Raw genomic sequence first — 15,930 nt, forward strand, 5'->3', positions numbered from 1 at the left:
AGCTACTGCTAAGAACCAGTGAAGAATGACAGTCATATGGAAGTGGTTCTGAAGCAAAATATTTGCAAAACATATGAGGGCCAGAGAATATGCCCATCTGATCCTTGAGTTTCTCAACTTTTTCCTCCAAAAAAGACACTATCAACCTTAAAACTGCCTGCTGGTGCCAAAGTATTTAGCACATGGGACGTCTTCATCTGTGCAGTTGGAAGAAGCAGAACAAAGTAAATTCTTTAATCAGCCTCTACTTGGCCCTGGTGAGACCTATCCAGAGATCTGGGTCCAGTTCTGGGCTCCCCAGTACAAGAGAGGCATGGAATACTGGAGTAAATCCAGCAAAGGGCCACAAAGATAATTCAGGCCTTGGAGCATCTGACATAGAATAGGAGGCTGAGAGAGCTGGGACTGTCCAGCTTGTGGAAGAGAAAGCTCAGGGCACGACTTTAGCAATGTAGATGAATACCTGATGGCGAAGTAAATCATACAGGCCCAGGGAATTCTGTTTAAACACAAGAAAAATATTTTTTCACTGTTAGAACAGTCAAACACTGGTGCAGGTTTCCCAGAGAGGCTGCGGACTGTCCAGCCTTGAAGATATTAAAATGTGACTGGACAGTGTCCTGGGTAACCTGCTTTAGCTGGCTGTGCTGTGAGTAGAGGTGTGTGTGTTATCTCAAGGTGTCCTCCAGCCCCAGTGATTCTGTGTTTCCTTGATTATTAAGCTAAAAGACTTCCTCAATGTCTGTGTAGCAGCTTCCCAGCTGCACCACAGAAGTGCCTTCCCCATCCTTCTTTCCTGTGTATTTCTATTTAATCACTACTTACAACATTAATAAAACCTACCAAGAACCTTCCAGCTAACTGCTGGAAGAGCTGTGAGTTATATGAATTGAGTACCTACTGCTTAAAAGAAGTTCTGGACAGATATATAAAAAAAATAAAATTAGTACTTTGTTTTCACCAGAATAATGTGGATGTACACAATGTCTGAAACAGAATGTCCATTTCTGGTGAGGAGAAAATAACAATTCTGTCCTTGCTTTGCTTGCCACAGAACAGCACTGATTTATGTCAATTGTGCTGGTGGCTTTTGTGTTACAGGTACTTGTCTACCCTGTGCCAAAGAGACATCAACTAATTTTAATTAAATTTTCTTTAGGGGGTGTTTAGTAGAGCAGAATGTAATTACCCAGACAGGAATTTTGTAAGAACATTGAAATTAACATCTTCTGCTCTGGTTAAACGTGCCATTGGATGTTTAATGAAACAAAATGGTCAGGGACCTCTGTTTTAGTTTTCATCTAAAGCACAGTACTTCATGCTAAGTCACAAGTACTGTTTTAGTGAGGAAAGCGTTAACTAATGAACCACCCACACCACTTCATTTAGCTTGTTGCTGCAGTAAAGCATCTTCTTGACTCATTTGTGAGAGGTAAGTGTACGAAAGCACCAGGTCAGACTTCACATTTAAAGAACATGAACACAGACATGACAACTAGAAGATTTTAGTTTTTTCTTGTGAGAAAATTGTGTTAATTTTTAAATCACTTTTGCTCCTCCCAGGAAATTATTTCACACAAGGAGATTGTTGTCTTCACAGTTAGAATTTATGAAAGAAAAATAAATCTACTTCTCTACTGAAAGAAGAAAGCGAGGTTTTGCATCAGAATTCATTTATGTCTATCTATAGTCAGCTTGGGGTGCAGCTTGGATTGCAAATTGATTTACCTAAGAATGCCATTTTGTTTATGGATCTGCAGTTGTCAAATGATATATGAGTTAGACAAGGTGCATGCGGACTAATTATGTCTCTCAGTGTCAATATAAGGTGTCCTTAGAAATCAGGGAAGTCATGTTCAGCAAGGAATTCAGACTAAAACAGACCAGAAGTTGCTGCAAAAGTACTAGTGAAACATCCAGCTGCTCACGTCTTTCTTTGTGTTTTTTCACTTTGAGACTGTAAATTCAACTTAAGCTTCAAAGGGCACACTTAAACTCGTATTAGCAGAGCTGAGATGGCTGGGCTGAACTGGTAACAGCATTTTTGCTTTGTAGGACCTTCCACAGCAAATTGGTGGCACTACCCCTACCAAGTCAGATCAGACAAGATAGTGTCATGGTATTGGCAGGTTGAAACCCCACAACTACAGAAAAAAATTATATTCTCGTCAGACTGGAACTCAACTAAAAGTAACAAATTTGGCCTATGAATTTGGGGGAAAGGAAGAATTGTATGGTAATCAGGTATCGTAGGCTGTCAAATTGGGACCATCAGGTTGCGCACAGTCCTGAACTGGCTCTTCATAATCCCCAAACCAATGTAATTATTGGGGTTTTGGGCTCTCCATCACTTTCCGAAATAAAGTATCTTTTACCTCCAAGACTAAGAAGTAAAGATGAAAGAAACAACAATGGAGTTTATCAGACTGGAAAAGAGGAGGTATTTGAGCATCTTTTTTTTTTTTTTTTTTTTTTGTTGTTGTTGTTGTTTTGGTTTGGTTTTTTGTCTGTTTGTTTGTCTGCTTTTTCCAGACCTGGAAATGAACAGAATTTAGGTTAAGGTCAAGTTAAGTGTTTCACTTACCAGGAACAAACCTCTTTGTCAGCACTGCATATATAACAGTAAGAAGAGCAAATTGTTGGCTTCAGAAGTCACCCCAGTTCTTTGAGACCGTTAAGAAGAATTGTTTGGAAAGTCAGGCACTTTCCTGAGGACCAAGGTTCCAGATTATTGAGGAATCCCAGGTATAAGACAGCGAGACCCCCACCTTTCCTCTCCTCCTTCCTATACAATATGCGTATCCATAGAAACATTTGGCAGGATTTAGGCCCCTGTTAATTTCATGCTAACTTAAGCACATAAAGCCATAAGGACCAGATGTATTTTTTCTATGACTACTGATCTTTCACAAGGGATCTAAAGATCCTTTACCCTTAGCACGTTCTTTAAGTGCCTGAGTTAGATGCATTACTGGAGTTAGAAATTTTCAATTTAATTGGGGCACAGATTGTAATCAATTACTATTAATTCCTGTATCAACATTAGGAAGGGCAAAAGGAAAACACACTTTTCTAATAATTCTTCTGAACTTAATTAGTTCTACCTGTACAGGCAAATATTGAAGCTTTAATGAAATTTCTGACAGATTCCTCCAAGCTGCTAGGCAATTTAGAAGAAGTGAGAGAGAGACATGGAAAATAAGAGATACCATTTCTGAGCAATAGACTTACAAAATGTGTCTGGCAAAGAGATTATCAATAAACAGAAGGTATTTTAATACTGACAAAACATTCAAAAGACATATTTTATATTGCTGATAAGTAGCAGTATTCCCATCTCTTTCTTCCCTCCCCATCTAACTTTTGCACATAACGTCAATAGCTGAACTCTTCAGTCCTTTATATTCAAACGAATGTTTCCCACCAAAATATTTATTCAAATGGGAATGGTAGTGATTTTCATATTCTCAAAGGCAGGGTGGAAACAGAAAGACAAATGACTTTCTCACATTACTTCAGTGTTATTGTTATCATATATTGTGCGATGTTCCCTCATTATCTGTCAGTACACAAATCCAAGCAATGCATAATTTCTGAACCAAAAGTAAAATAGCAAAACATTTCTCAAGATGTTTTCAACTTTTTTAGGTTTAGATGAAGAGAAAAATGTGCCTAACCCTGGATGATAATAGACATTAAAATTCTGAACATGTACATAGGTTTGAGGTACCTGAGCAGACAAGCAGCCAAATTCTCTATTGAGATCTGGTACTTTTGTCCCTTGTTAAGTGCCATGTAGAAAGGAGAGATTCTAAATTTAAACAGCTATGGAGGCCTACTATTGCTGATAAAATGATGGGGTGGTGGGCTCTGCACTAATAAATGCCCCCCTCCATGCCAAAAATTTTATTTTGCAAGAGGAAGGAAAACATAGCAAAGCAGAGATCCCCTGAACCTGTTTCCTTGACCACCTTGGCATACACACTTAGGTTTTGTAAACCAGCTCTTGAAGTGAGAGAGCTCATCTGCTGCAGGAGACCTATCCCAATACAAGTCCCAAGCTGAAGTTTTCTCTTCCTTTTGGCATAGAAAATGTAGATTCATTCACATGAGAAGGTGTGGGTGAAAAGGAATCAGAAGAATATAAATTTAGGAGAAGATTTCTGAAGTAGACAATACTTTTAATTACTTATATTGTAAGCAAATGAAATGACATATAGGTAACCTAAGAAAATATATATATATATATAAAAAACACAGGCAATTGCATGTCAGTTTGTGTGTTTGATGAAGCACAGGCAGGAGCTTCATCCATTTTTTTTAGAAATATATAGAGTTAGATCTTTGGTAGCTGACACAGATACAAGTTAATTTAAGTTAGGTTTATACCTACATTTTAAGCCTCTATTGAGTCACTGTTCCTAAAACCTAAAACCTAAAATCTTTAGAAAGTCAGAGAAGAAAGTAAATGCATTTGAGGACCCCAGTGGAGGAACCCGTTTGCCTAAATTTGAATTTAAACATAACATTTATATAGAAAATCTACTGATCTTCTTCCTACATGCTTCCATCTCTTCTTGCTGTGGCATGTCTGGTTTTGTGTGATTGCATCTTTGTGCATATACAATTATTTACAATTCCCAACCTAAACAGAAATCTTTGATTTGACACTGTTTTTTCAGTTTTCATGCTGTTACGCACAATTTGAGATTTCTTTTCCTCAACACTTCAGTCATGCAGGGTTCATGAGTGGCAGAATCCAGTTTGGATGAACTTGGGTGAAGCTGAGTGCCTGCAAAATGGAAAGATCTATTTGCACCCACATATGTTCCCAAAGCAATCCAGATATAAAAATCAATATATGTGCACCTGTAGAAGCTTTATAAAAGTTTGACTCCAAAAGGCACAATTCTTTTCATTTAATTCCAGACAAGGCAGATAAGAACGTAGAGAGGTATTTACCAAGCTTTTAACCCATAAATTAATTAGACACTACACTAAAAGAAATTAGCTTATAGGTCTCCAGAAGGTGCAGTCTCTGTAGCCAGTTTAGATCACACCCTCAGTCCTCCCACAGCCACATCATAGAGAAAAACATTGACGTAACAAAAGACCTTCCTAGTAGATGATGTTGAAGTGAAATGTGTGTAGGGATTCAGATGTCAAAGAACATTGCTTGATCTTAGATAGATCGGAAGCTCCTGAAATCACTCCTAAACCAATTCATATATTTATGATCTGCCTCCATCCTGGTGTCTCATATCTGTTGGGTTGATTGAGGATGGTATGTTCACAATGAAATGCTTTCAAAATGAAATGAAAATGTTTCAAGTGCTGCAAAATGTTAAATGTTAGGCATGTCCTTTTTCTGAATTCTTTGGGATTCTTTTAACAGTGTTGCCCTGCTTTCTTCTTACTAAAATATGGAAATACTAGAAATAATCACATTTATTTTCATAGTTTTCCTACCTGTCTTTGGGGAAAATGACATATGCGACACAGTAAGTCTCTCCTCATGAAACTGCCAGTGTAGTTGTTCTAAAGCACAGAAATGGGAAAAACCCCAGCAATTACACTAGAAGATAATTTCAGATGAATAACCTTAATTTAAGGTGATCCTCCAAAAGCGGTGCACTGGTGAGGTCTAAGTTAGGAACCTAATTACCTGAATTCCTACAGTAGAAGTTAACAGAGAAGTACTTCTGGAAAGCCATTTCACACAACTAAGATGTGAAATGCCCTTACAAGTGCCACCTGAAAAGAGAGCCTAAGGCACTAGCTTTTTCAGGTAACTAATCATAAAATCATAGAACCATTTAGGTTGGAAAAGACCTTTGAGATCATCAAGTCCAACTGTTAACCCAGGACTGCCAAGTCCATCACTAAAACATGTCGCTAAGCACTGTATCTATGTCTTTTTCAAAGACCTCCGGGGACGTTGATTCCACCACCTCCCCAGGCAGCCTGTTCCAATGCTTCAATACCCTTGCTGTGATGAAATTTTTCCTAATACCCAGCCCAAACCTCCCCTGGTTTTTTGAGGATATTTCCTCTTGTCTTGTTGCTAGTTATCCAGGAGAAGAGACTGACCCCACTTACCTACAGCCTCCTTTCTGGTAGTATAGAGAACAATAAGATTCCCCCTGACTCCTCCTCTGCAGACTAAACAACCCCAGTTTCCTCAGTTGTTCCTCACAAGACTTGTGCTCCAAACCCTTCACCAGCTCCGTTGCCCTTCTCTGGACATGTTAGACCACCCCTACATACATCTTCAAGTGAGAGGCCCAAAACTGAACACAGGGTTCAAGGTGTGGCCTCACCAGTGCCGAGTACAGGGGTACAGTCACTGCCCTGGTCCTGCTGGGCACACTGTTTCTGGTACAGGCCAGGATGCTGTTGGCCTTCTTGGCCACCTGGGCACACTGCTGGATCATGTTCAGCTGTCTGTCAACCAGCCCCCCCAGGTCCTTTCTCACCAGGCAGCTTTCCAGCCATTCTGCCCCCAGCCTGTAACACTGCATGGGGCTGCTGTGACCCAAGTGCAGGACCTGGCACTGAGCCTTGTTGAACGTCATGCAATTGGCCTTGGCCTATTGGTCCAGCCTGTCCAGATCCCTCTGCAGAGTATTATTGCCTTCCAGCAGATCAACACTCCCCAACAACTTGGTGACATCTGCAGACTTACTGAGGTGGCAATTGATCCCCTCATCCAGATTGTCAATAAGGATATTAAATAGGACTGGCCCCAGTACTGAGCCATGGAAAACACCACTTGTGACTGGCCACAAATCGGTCATAACCCCATTCACCACCTCTCTTCGGGCTTAGCTGTCTAGCCAGATTTTTACCCAGCATAAAATGCACCTGTCCAAGCCATGAGTAGCCAGTCTTTCCAGGAGGTGCTGTGGGAGACTGTGACAAAGGCTTTACTAAGGTCCAGGCAGACAGCAGCGACAACCTTTCCCTCAGCTACGAGGCAGGTCACCTTGTCATAGCAGGAGATGAGGTTTGTCAAGCAGGACCTGCCTGTCCTAAACTCATGCTGGCTGGGCCTGATCCCCCTTTTGTCCTGCATGTACCATGCAATGGCACTCGGGATGAGCTGTTCCATAACCTTCCCCAGCACCAAGGTCAGGCTGACGGGCCTGTAGTTGCCTGGATCCCCCTTCCTGTCACACTGGCTAACCTCCTGGCATCTGGGACCTCTCCAGTTTGCCAGGACTGTTGATAAATGACAGACAGTGCCTTGGCGAGCTCCTCTGCTGGCTCCCTCAGCACCCTCAGGTGGATGCCATCCAGCCCCATAGACTTGTACATGTCTAAGTGGAGCTGCAGGTCACTGACTGCTTCCCCCTGGGCTGTGGGGACTTCATTCTACTCCTCCTCATCCCTGTCTTCCAGCTCAGGGGGCTGAGTACCCAGAGAGAAGCTGGTCTTGCTATTGAAGACTGAGACAAAGAAAGTGTTAAAAACCTCAGCCTTTTCCTCATCCTCTGAGACAATGAGCCCTGCCACATCCAGTAGAGGATGCAGATTATCCTTGGCCCTTCTTTTATTTCTAATGTATTTGTAACAACATTTTTTATTATCTTTTACAGCAGTGGCCAGCCTGAGTTCTAGCTAGGCTTTTGCCTCTCTAATCATCATCCTGCATAGCCTCACAACACCCTTGTGGCCCCCCAGAGCTGCCTGCCCCTTCTTCCAGCGGTGGAAACTCTCCTTTTCCCCGAGTTCCAGCCCAAGCTCCCTGCTCAGCCAGGCCGGCCTCCTCCCCTGCTGCTGGCCCATGGTGACGGGCTGCTCCCATGCCGTTCGGAATTCCTTCCTGAGGAATGCCCGGCCTGCCTGGAGCCCTGGGCCCTCCAGGGCTGCCTCCCCAGGGGCTCTGTCAGCCAGGCCCCTGAACAGGCCAGCGTCGGCCCCCTGGAAGCCCAAGGCAGCTGTTCTGCTGAGCCCCCTCCTCACTGCTCTGAGCCTCAAAACCTTTTTGATTTCGTGACGGCTGTGCCCAGGACGGCCTCCAGCCACCACATCACCCACCCGCCCGTCCCTGCTGGCAAACAGCAGGCTCAGCGGGCACCTTCCCTAGCTGGCTCCCTCACCAGCTGAGTCAGGGAGCTGCCATCTTCCACACACTCCAGGAACCTCCCAGGCTGCTTCCTCTCCGCTGCGTTGTATCTCCAGTGGACATCTAGTAGCTTGAAGTTCCCCATGAGTACAAGGGGGACCTCTCCCAGCTGCTTGTAGAATGTTTCAGCTGTCTCTTCATCCTGGTGGAGCAGTCTATAACAGATTCCCACCAGGATAACTGCCTTGTTGGCCCTCCCCCTAATTCTTACTCATAAACACTCGACCCTCCTGTCACTATCATTCAGCTCTAGGCAGTCAAAACAGTCCCTGACACAGCTACCCCACTGCCTCCCCTTCCTTGCCTGTCCCTTCTGAATAGGTTGCAGGACTCCAGTCTTGCAAATTATTACACCTCTTCTGTGATGGCAATTATATTGTAGTCTTTATTATTATAATAATGTATGGTCAGTAATGTAGTCTTGGCTGTAATCCTCAGATATCCATTTTTTTTTTCCTTTTTTCCCCTTTATTTCATTTTACTGCTTTACCAGTTACTAATATGTAAAAAATTTTTAACTTTCCTCTGTAACTACTTAGGCATTTAAGTAATATAGCTTGACAGGGACTTTGGAACCTTCTAAAAGCCATGTAAAGTACTTATGAGTGCAAATGTATCTTAACCTGTAAGACAGGAGTCCTCAAACTGTTTAACTAGGGGGCCGGCGCACGGATGAAGTGGCAGGAGGCCATCTGCGGCTGCTTGGTTTCCCCCCCAACCCCCAGCGGGGGGGGGCGGGGGGGGCGGGGGGGTTCTGTAAATACCGGGGGCCGGATTGAGGACCCTGGGGGGCTGTATCCGGCCCACGGGCTGTAGTTTGAGGACCCCTGATGTAAGATAACCCTTTATCAGTTTTGTTTTCTGGGTCTATCTTTCTCTCTTAAAAGCTCCAAAAATTATGGTAGATCAGTTCCAAAATTTTAGAGGGAAAAGTATAACAAAAAACCAAAACCCAACCAAACAAAAAAAGGTATTTTCTGTCCTTACTGTGGCATGGTTTATAATTTTCTTTTAAATCTTAATTTCAGCAAATGTTCCAGGTCTTGAAATAATTTTGACTGATCTTTGCTTTCCCTGGATATCCCTTTCCAAAACTATTGAACCTCCCAAGCTAAAAGTTATTTGGAAAAAGGACTTCCAGAGTACTTTATGTGCTTTCTATTGACCACGATGCAGGGAAAAGTATCAAGAACCATCTTTCCAAGTATTTTGCAGTATCTATACCCAGACTGCATAAGCACAGAACATTTGAAACTTGAACTTAAAAAAAAATAATCATTCATATGAATATGAAGAAGTTAAAATTTAAAAGAATCAAGATTTTTGGATATAAGGATATATCGGGGATATAAGTAAATCTGTAATTAATTTTGAGAAGAAAGAAAACTCTTTGTGGGTAGGTTGTTGCATAATTTATTTTGATTATATAATCTGAATTCTGTCATGAGGCTGGCAGGACACAGGTCTAATGGGCTACTGGCCAAACTTTATGTGATTTCTGTGAAGTTCTGAAATTTCTATTTCTAAGTTGAGACATACTGAAAGGAAAACTATGCTACATATCCCCTAGGCTGTGTGTCCCTGAATAGGATATCCACTTTATCAGCCAGCAAAAGAGTATCCAAATTCAAATATGTCTCCCCGAGTCTCTGTTTTACAAGCAACACTTAAAGTAGTAACAGTTAATTCTTACGTCTGACAGTTTTCATGCCCTTTCATTTTCCCCACAATCTTATGCTTCAGACTAATTCAATTTATCTTGTCCATTTTACTCAAACAACTGAAACAGATCTATGGTAAATTAATGTACTATAGATAATTTGGAATGCAGTGCAAGAATTCAATGCACACCAGCACTACTGTATTACCTAAGGATATAAGCTTTTAATTTAAAAAGTTAAAGGTCCATAAATCACATTCTATCTACACTTGTCAACGTTTCTGACAACCTATTTTAACATCTAGAATTATTTCCTTTTTTATCACATGAGAGAGATTTTAGTTTAACTCCACTTTACCCTAAAAAGTAAAGAGGGAGCCTTAAAGCAATCAGAAAAAGGAAGAGAATGTTGAAAATAAAGGAAAAGAAGTACCAGGTACTCATTGAAGATATTCTCAAAATATGGTGGGAGTACTTGGTGAGACAGAAATGACTGATAAACCATCAGGGGAATGAGGAATGAGAAAATAACTTCTTTGAGGTATTTTCTTATTATTTAGTTCATGCAGATGAGGCTAAGACACATGGGAGATAGGACTCAGAATGCATGTGGGGCTACATGGCAGAAGACAGCTGGTGATATCTAGTGCACCTCTGACAACCTACATTTAGGAAAGCCTGCTATATGTTTCAAAGTTTGGGGGCAAAGTGGTCACCTCATTCCAACTTGGGCATGTAAACAGGGATTACAAGTGACTCCAGCACAATAAAGATGTATGAACAGACAAATTAATGTCTATTCTGACTCAAATCTGGAAGGCAGTCAAGGTTTATTATGTTGTTCTGCTTCCTATCTCAAGGGCACACTTAAAAGCCTACAGCAAACTTTGTGTTGTCATGGCTATCTTTCTAACATCTGTAGAAAGTAGCTAGTTCAAAGCTACCTTGCAGATGTCTCTTTACATGATAGTCGGAGGGTCTTGGTATAAACATATTCTAACAAACTGTTACAAAGGGTAGCAAAAAAGGATATGAGGTGTGGGAATTTCAGATAGGGAAACAATAATTTATAAGAAAAAAAGTTGTTTATTAGCTATTTAGGGCTAGAATCTCAGGAAGTGAAAAGATGAAAGAAAAGCCTTCCCAGTTATACTCCCTGATACTAACAGGAGTTCCAGTCTTCAGTATCTTTTACACTTTGATTCATGTGTCATTAAAATTTGCTCATATGTAGTACCAGCATTGTAGGAAGCTTTCGTGACATCCAAGAGATTTCACAACAGTGTTATTGTCCCATCCACTTCCCATCCACCCTCCCAGCACACCCTCTCTTAGCCTCCTATGCATCTCCTTGCAGCCCAACACCATGACTTCTCCCATGAGCACAGGCCAGATGTTGTTGAGTCAGGGAATTTCTCTTAGTTCCAGCCCTAGTTGGGAAGAAAGTGCTTATCCCAAGGAAAAGATAAAGATGCATATTGGTTTTAAATCGATTTGTTCCCTTTTTGTATTAAACACTCCAGCTGCGAGCTGTTTAAAGCCCTCTGTCTCTCAAAGCCAGCCTTTCCTGTGCAGCTCACCTGGGTTTATGTCATTGCATTGTCCCCAGCTTTTGGAATAATAAGCGAAACAGCTGTACGCTTCTGCCACTGCATACTTCTGCATTCGCCCACTTGGTATCCTCTCTCAGAGGAGTTTTTGCAAGCATGTGCCTCACATACTATTCTTTCTGGAATTTTGGATACTAAGAAGTGGGAGAAAGGACACAAATGTCAGAAAAATAGAGGTACTTCTGTACTGTCTCCAAGCATGAATGTTTCCTCATGCAATAAAGTGCTGGAAGATAAGTAGCCAACTAGCCAAGGATGCAAATTCAGTGCAGATAATACACCAAGGTTTTAACAATACATATCTCAAAATGAATGCCAAAGGAAATAACAATAACTAAATTCATCACATTTTTAAACTACCATTTCTATGAACCACTGTTCATTACAGTTTGAAAAGCAAAGTATAATTACATCAAACAAATGATGATAAGTACTTTTTTCACAAAGCATGCCCTTTATCGTGGATTATTTTCCACTGCATTCTTTTTATGATGGGATTTATCCCACTTTATTTCAGCTTTTTAAAACTGGGCAGCTAATCTTAGCCCGCTGAAGAGAAGGGGAGGTACTTTCAGCAAGCAATTTTTTCCACCTATTTAGGGTGTTATGAATTGGTGCTCTGCCATTACACTGCTAAAATTTCTTAAAAGGTGCTGAATGGAGGGAAATTAAGCTAATTTAATCTGATATATAAAAAAATGCATTGAACTCTGCTACACTGCTATCAACATTTAATTTTTTGTTTTGAGGCATGGGGTAGAGAGTAAGGAACTTGGTGACAGCCTCACTGTGGCTGTTGATCTGCTCCATGTAACTTTGTTGAAGCAAGGGATTTTTAATCAAAGAGGACAGCAATTTTTTATTTTCTTCCTCAGCACTCAAGCCCATGCCAAACACAAACTTGGACTTCCAAAATTCAAAAACTCTACTCACTATGTTTTTTCCTTCCTGAACTTCATGTTCTAAATATGATTCACATTAAAATCAAAACTGTTTGGTTGCAGTTTCAAGCCATTGGCTTTTTTTCTGAATCCAGTGTTAAAAAGCTCTTCAATATCTTGTATTTTCTCTCTTTGAAAAAACATACACACTGTCATCAAGCCACCTCTCGTAATTCTTACAAATAATTTAAATAGCCTGAGCATTTTAGCAGGTCTGTAACTTTTTTTCCTCTGGCTCCTGAATGTTTCATGGGATCCTTTTCAGAATTTTCTTCATTTTTGCCTGTAGCCTGTATAAAACATGAATGCCATAGCTCATCACAATTTCTTGATTTTGCTACAGTAATGTCTCCTACATAAAGAGTCATGAAATTACATATATATTCTAAACTCAACCTTGGTTGATGAAATGTCTAACATTATGTAAATTTTCTAATGTAGATTATTTTTCGGGGGGATTTCTTTGTTGGTTTGGGGTTTTTTTCCACTTTTTCATACTCCCTGTTTACTCAGAAAACTGTATGAATTTACTTTGTGTATTCTTTTCCTTTCCCACCTGTACTTATTTGCTTCAATGGTTCTCTGTCACTCAGAAAAATTTCACTCAACATTTAAATACATTATTTTTTCTCAGCTTTGGTATTATTAACAATGGTCTTTTCTCTTGGTAGGGTCAGGTACTTCACATGTCCAAAAAGAAGTGTACTTTGAAATTTGTGTAAATAGAAGTTTCTGGACATTGAGCCTGTCACCCAATATTCTCTCATGCAATAATATAGAAAAACCAGCTTTGATAGTTTCTGTCCTAGCAATATATATTGAAGATAATCATCGTGATGGGTCTGTGTTGCTGCTGGTCTGTCTAGTGCTCCTAGGTCTTCTTGACTCCCAGTAACTTGACCTCATTTTACCTGTGTGTGTTAGTTATTTGATTTTGATATTTGATCTCTGAGCTGATCACAGGATTACTTTGTTTTTGCTTCTACTTTACTTTCTAGAGGAGGGAATGAAAGGAAGATAAAAGTCACTGTACCCAAGTCAGAACATTGTCAAAAGCAATGATGTCCACCTGCTCAGATCACTGGAAGTCACTTCATTCTCATCTACCTTTGTGGAACAGTGTGTTCTGCAATATGTTGCAATAAATGTTACAATAATTCACAAATCAGTGACCCACGTCAGGATGAAAGTCATCTCCCTGAAGAGTAGTTGACTAAAGGTAGACGTGTTCCCTATTAGCCATTTAAGCTCCTGCTACAGCATTTGAAGACAGAGTACAGCATATCAATTGATGTAATTCAGATCACTTTCCTTACATGCCTGTTTGAGAAGAGAATGAATAATTGTTCAAGACATCTGTCTTGCCTATAAAAAGAGCCTCACTGATCACCTTACTCTGGACACGTGACTTTTAATTTGCTAACTCCAGCCCTGCTGACTGAGATTCATAGTTGTAGCCTTCAAGAAAGATTTCTGCATAGCAAGTGATCTACGTTTCCTTCCTGAAACCATTTCCTTCCTTAAAAATATTATTTTATCTAAATCTGAAACAAACACACAGTTTTGGAAGATTTGTCCTGTTAAGCTAGTTAATGCAATTACCATTCCCATCCTGACTACTGACATCAAGGCACAAAGTCAAATACTCTACAGAATAGTTTATTGAGATGTACTTACCAGTCTCTTTTCATTTATTCAGCATCAGTGAGCACCTTTTCTTTGGGTTGTGCTGTCTATGGTCAGGGATCATGTAGTTAAAAATAAGTAATCTAATTCACAACCCGAAAGAAAACTAAGGTAAATAAGCCTTCTCTGCTCTGAGTTGTCCTCTGTGTAACTTTTAGTCATAAAAAAATGACAATAAATTATGAGTATGTAATACATCTGTTGGTATTCCAAAGCTAGTTAACTGTTAATTATTTCAGCAAACTGGTTGGCTTGCTTTGCATTCCAGTACAATTAGATGTGTTAGGACTTCCCTAAGCATGCTGCATTCACAGGCTGATTTATTTTTATGAACATCCCAGGAAACCGAAGGCATTTTGCTGAACTTTGTTAACACAACTTGTTGTCAACCTGGTTGGTGCATTAATGAAAATAGTTCTACCTTTCTGATATGCTACCAACATTTAATTTCAATAGCACAATTAATATATGCAATGTTATTGTGTGTGTCTCTTTTGTCAGCCGATAAACACTAACTTGGGATTTATTAACTGCTAGAAGCAGTAGACGTTCAATCAATACTGTATACTTCTGGCATGTGAATGTGGCAAGAGCATAATCAATCTTTTGGATGAAATGTAAAACTTAAATCCTGACCATCTGAGATGATTAAAATCTTAGAACACAATTTTGTGTGGGTTTTTTGTTTGGTTTGTTTTTTGTTGTTATTTTTGTTTGGTTGTTGGGTGGGTTGTTTTTTGGTTTTGTTTTTTCATAAAAGAAAGTCAGCTAAGGAACTGCATATATTAGTCACATTTCGCTAGCAAAATGCCATAGCCACTTTCAAAATACCATGGCCATATTAATCAGGATGTCCTGCTTGAATTCACAGTCTCCTGTTATTTGAGACAGAGTAAAGCCTTTGTTAGCTGCAGCACTCTAGAAATTTATAGTTGTCTCTACTGGATAGTTACCAGACAGCATTTGGGTGGCCCAACACTCTATCCTCTAGAAGTCAATAGAACCTAAACACTACCTAGTAGATTATATTCTGTCAAGCCCAATTTGGAAGCCTGTTTTCATCCTGCATTCCTGCTGTATTTTCAGTATCAGAATCTCCAGGCTTTTCTCTTGAAAAATCTAGCATTGTTATGGGGTTTTAAATAACATGAGAATCTTTTGTTACAAAATAAGCAAAATAAAAATATTTTAGTAAAAATGTGAAACATTGCTTCTTTCTATGTTTTAGTTGCTATAGGTTGAAGATAATATTTTTTAAAAAAAAGGCCCATATGAAAAAATGCAAGATCTTAAAGGTTCATTTTTGGGAAGATAACATGTTATTGCATATGATTATTTTTTAAATGGCTTTTATCTGCAGATTGAATTAATGTCCTGTAAACAAAATTTTGTCCATAAAAGCATAAGATAAGGTTCTTTTCTTTTTGTAAAAAAATGTCAAATATTTGTCAGTGTCTACTGTAGATTTTTTAACTTAATCATAAAACTTAGAACAAGAGATAATATTTTTAAAGTCAGCTGTTTAGAACTGAATGTGAAAACTGCTAGATTTCTCATGAAAAGTATGTTGAGTGGAGTTTGCCATGTCACACTACTTAACATTTGGCAGTATCCAGATAATGATGCTGGCCAGTGACAGGCTCCTGCACAAAGGTCTCAATGGCCTGAAGTTCATTGTTCACTATCAGAGTTGAGTAAAGCTTTTGCAAACTAGGCTTTTGATGCTTAATCATTTGTGTTAAGCATCTACTTCTCTGCAGCATTCAATGATTTCATGGAGAAATTAAAAGCTCTAGCCTAGACTATCTGATCAGAATAACTCTCCCACTCTGCCCCACAGCTGCAGCATACCATACATCCCACCTAGGGCCCTACAGAATCAATATGTGGTTCACCCCATGGAAG

This window comes from Falco cherrug, chromosome 6 (assembly GCF_023634085.1).
Source record: "Falco cherrug isolate bFalChe1 chromosome 6, bFalChe1.pri, whole genome shotgun sequence".
Lineage (NCBI taxonomy): Eukaryota > Metazoa > Chordata > Aves > Falconiformes > Falconidae > Falco > Falco cherrug.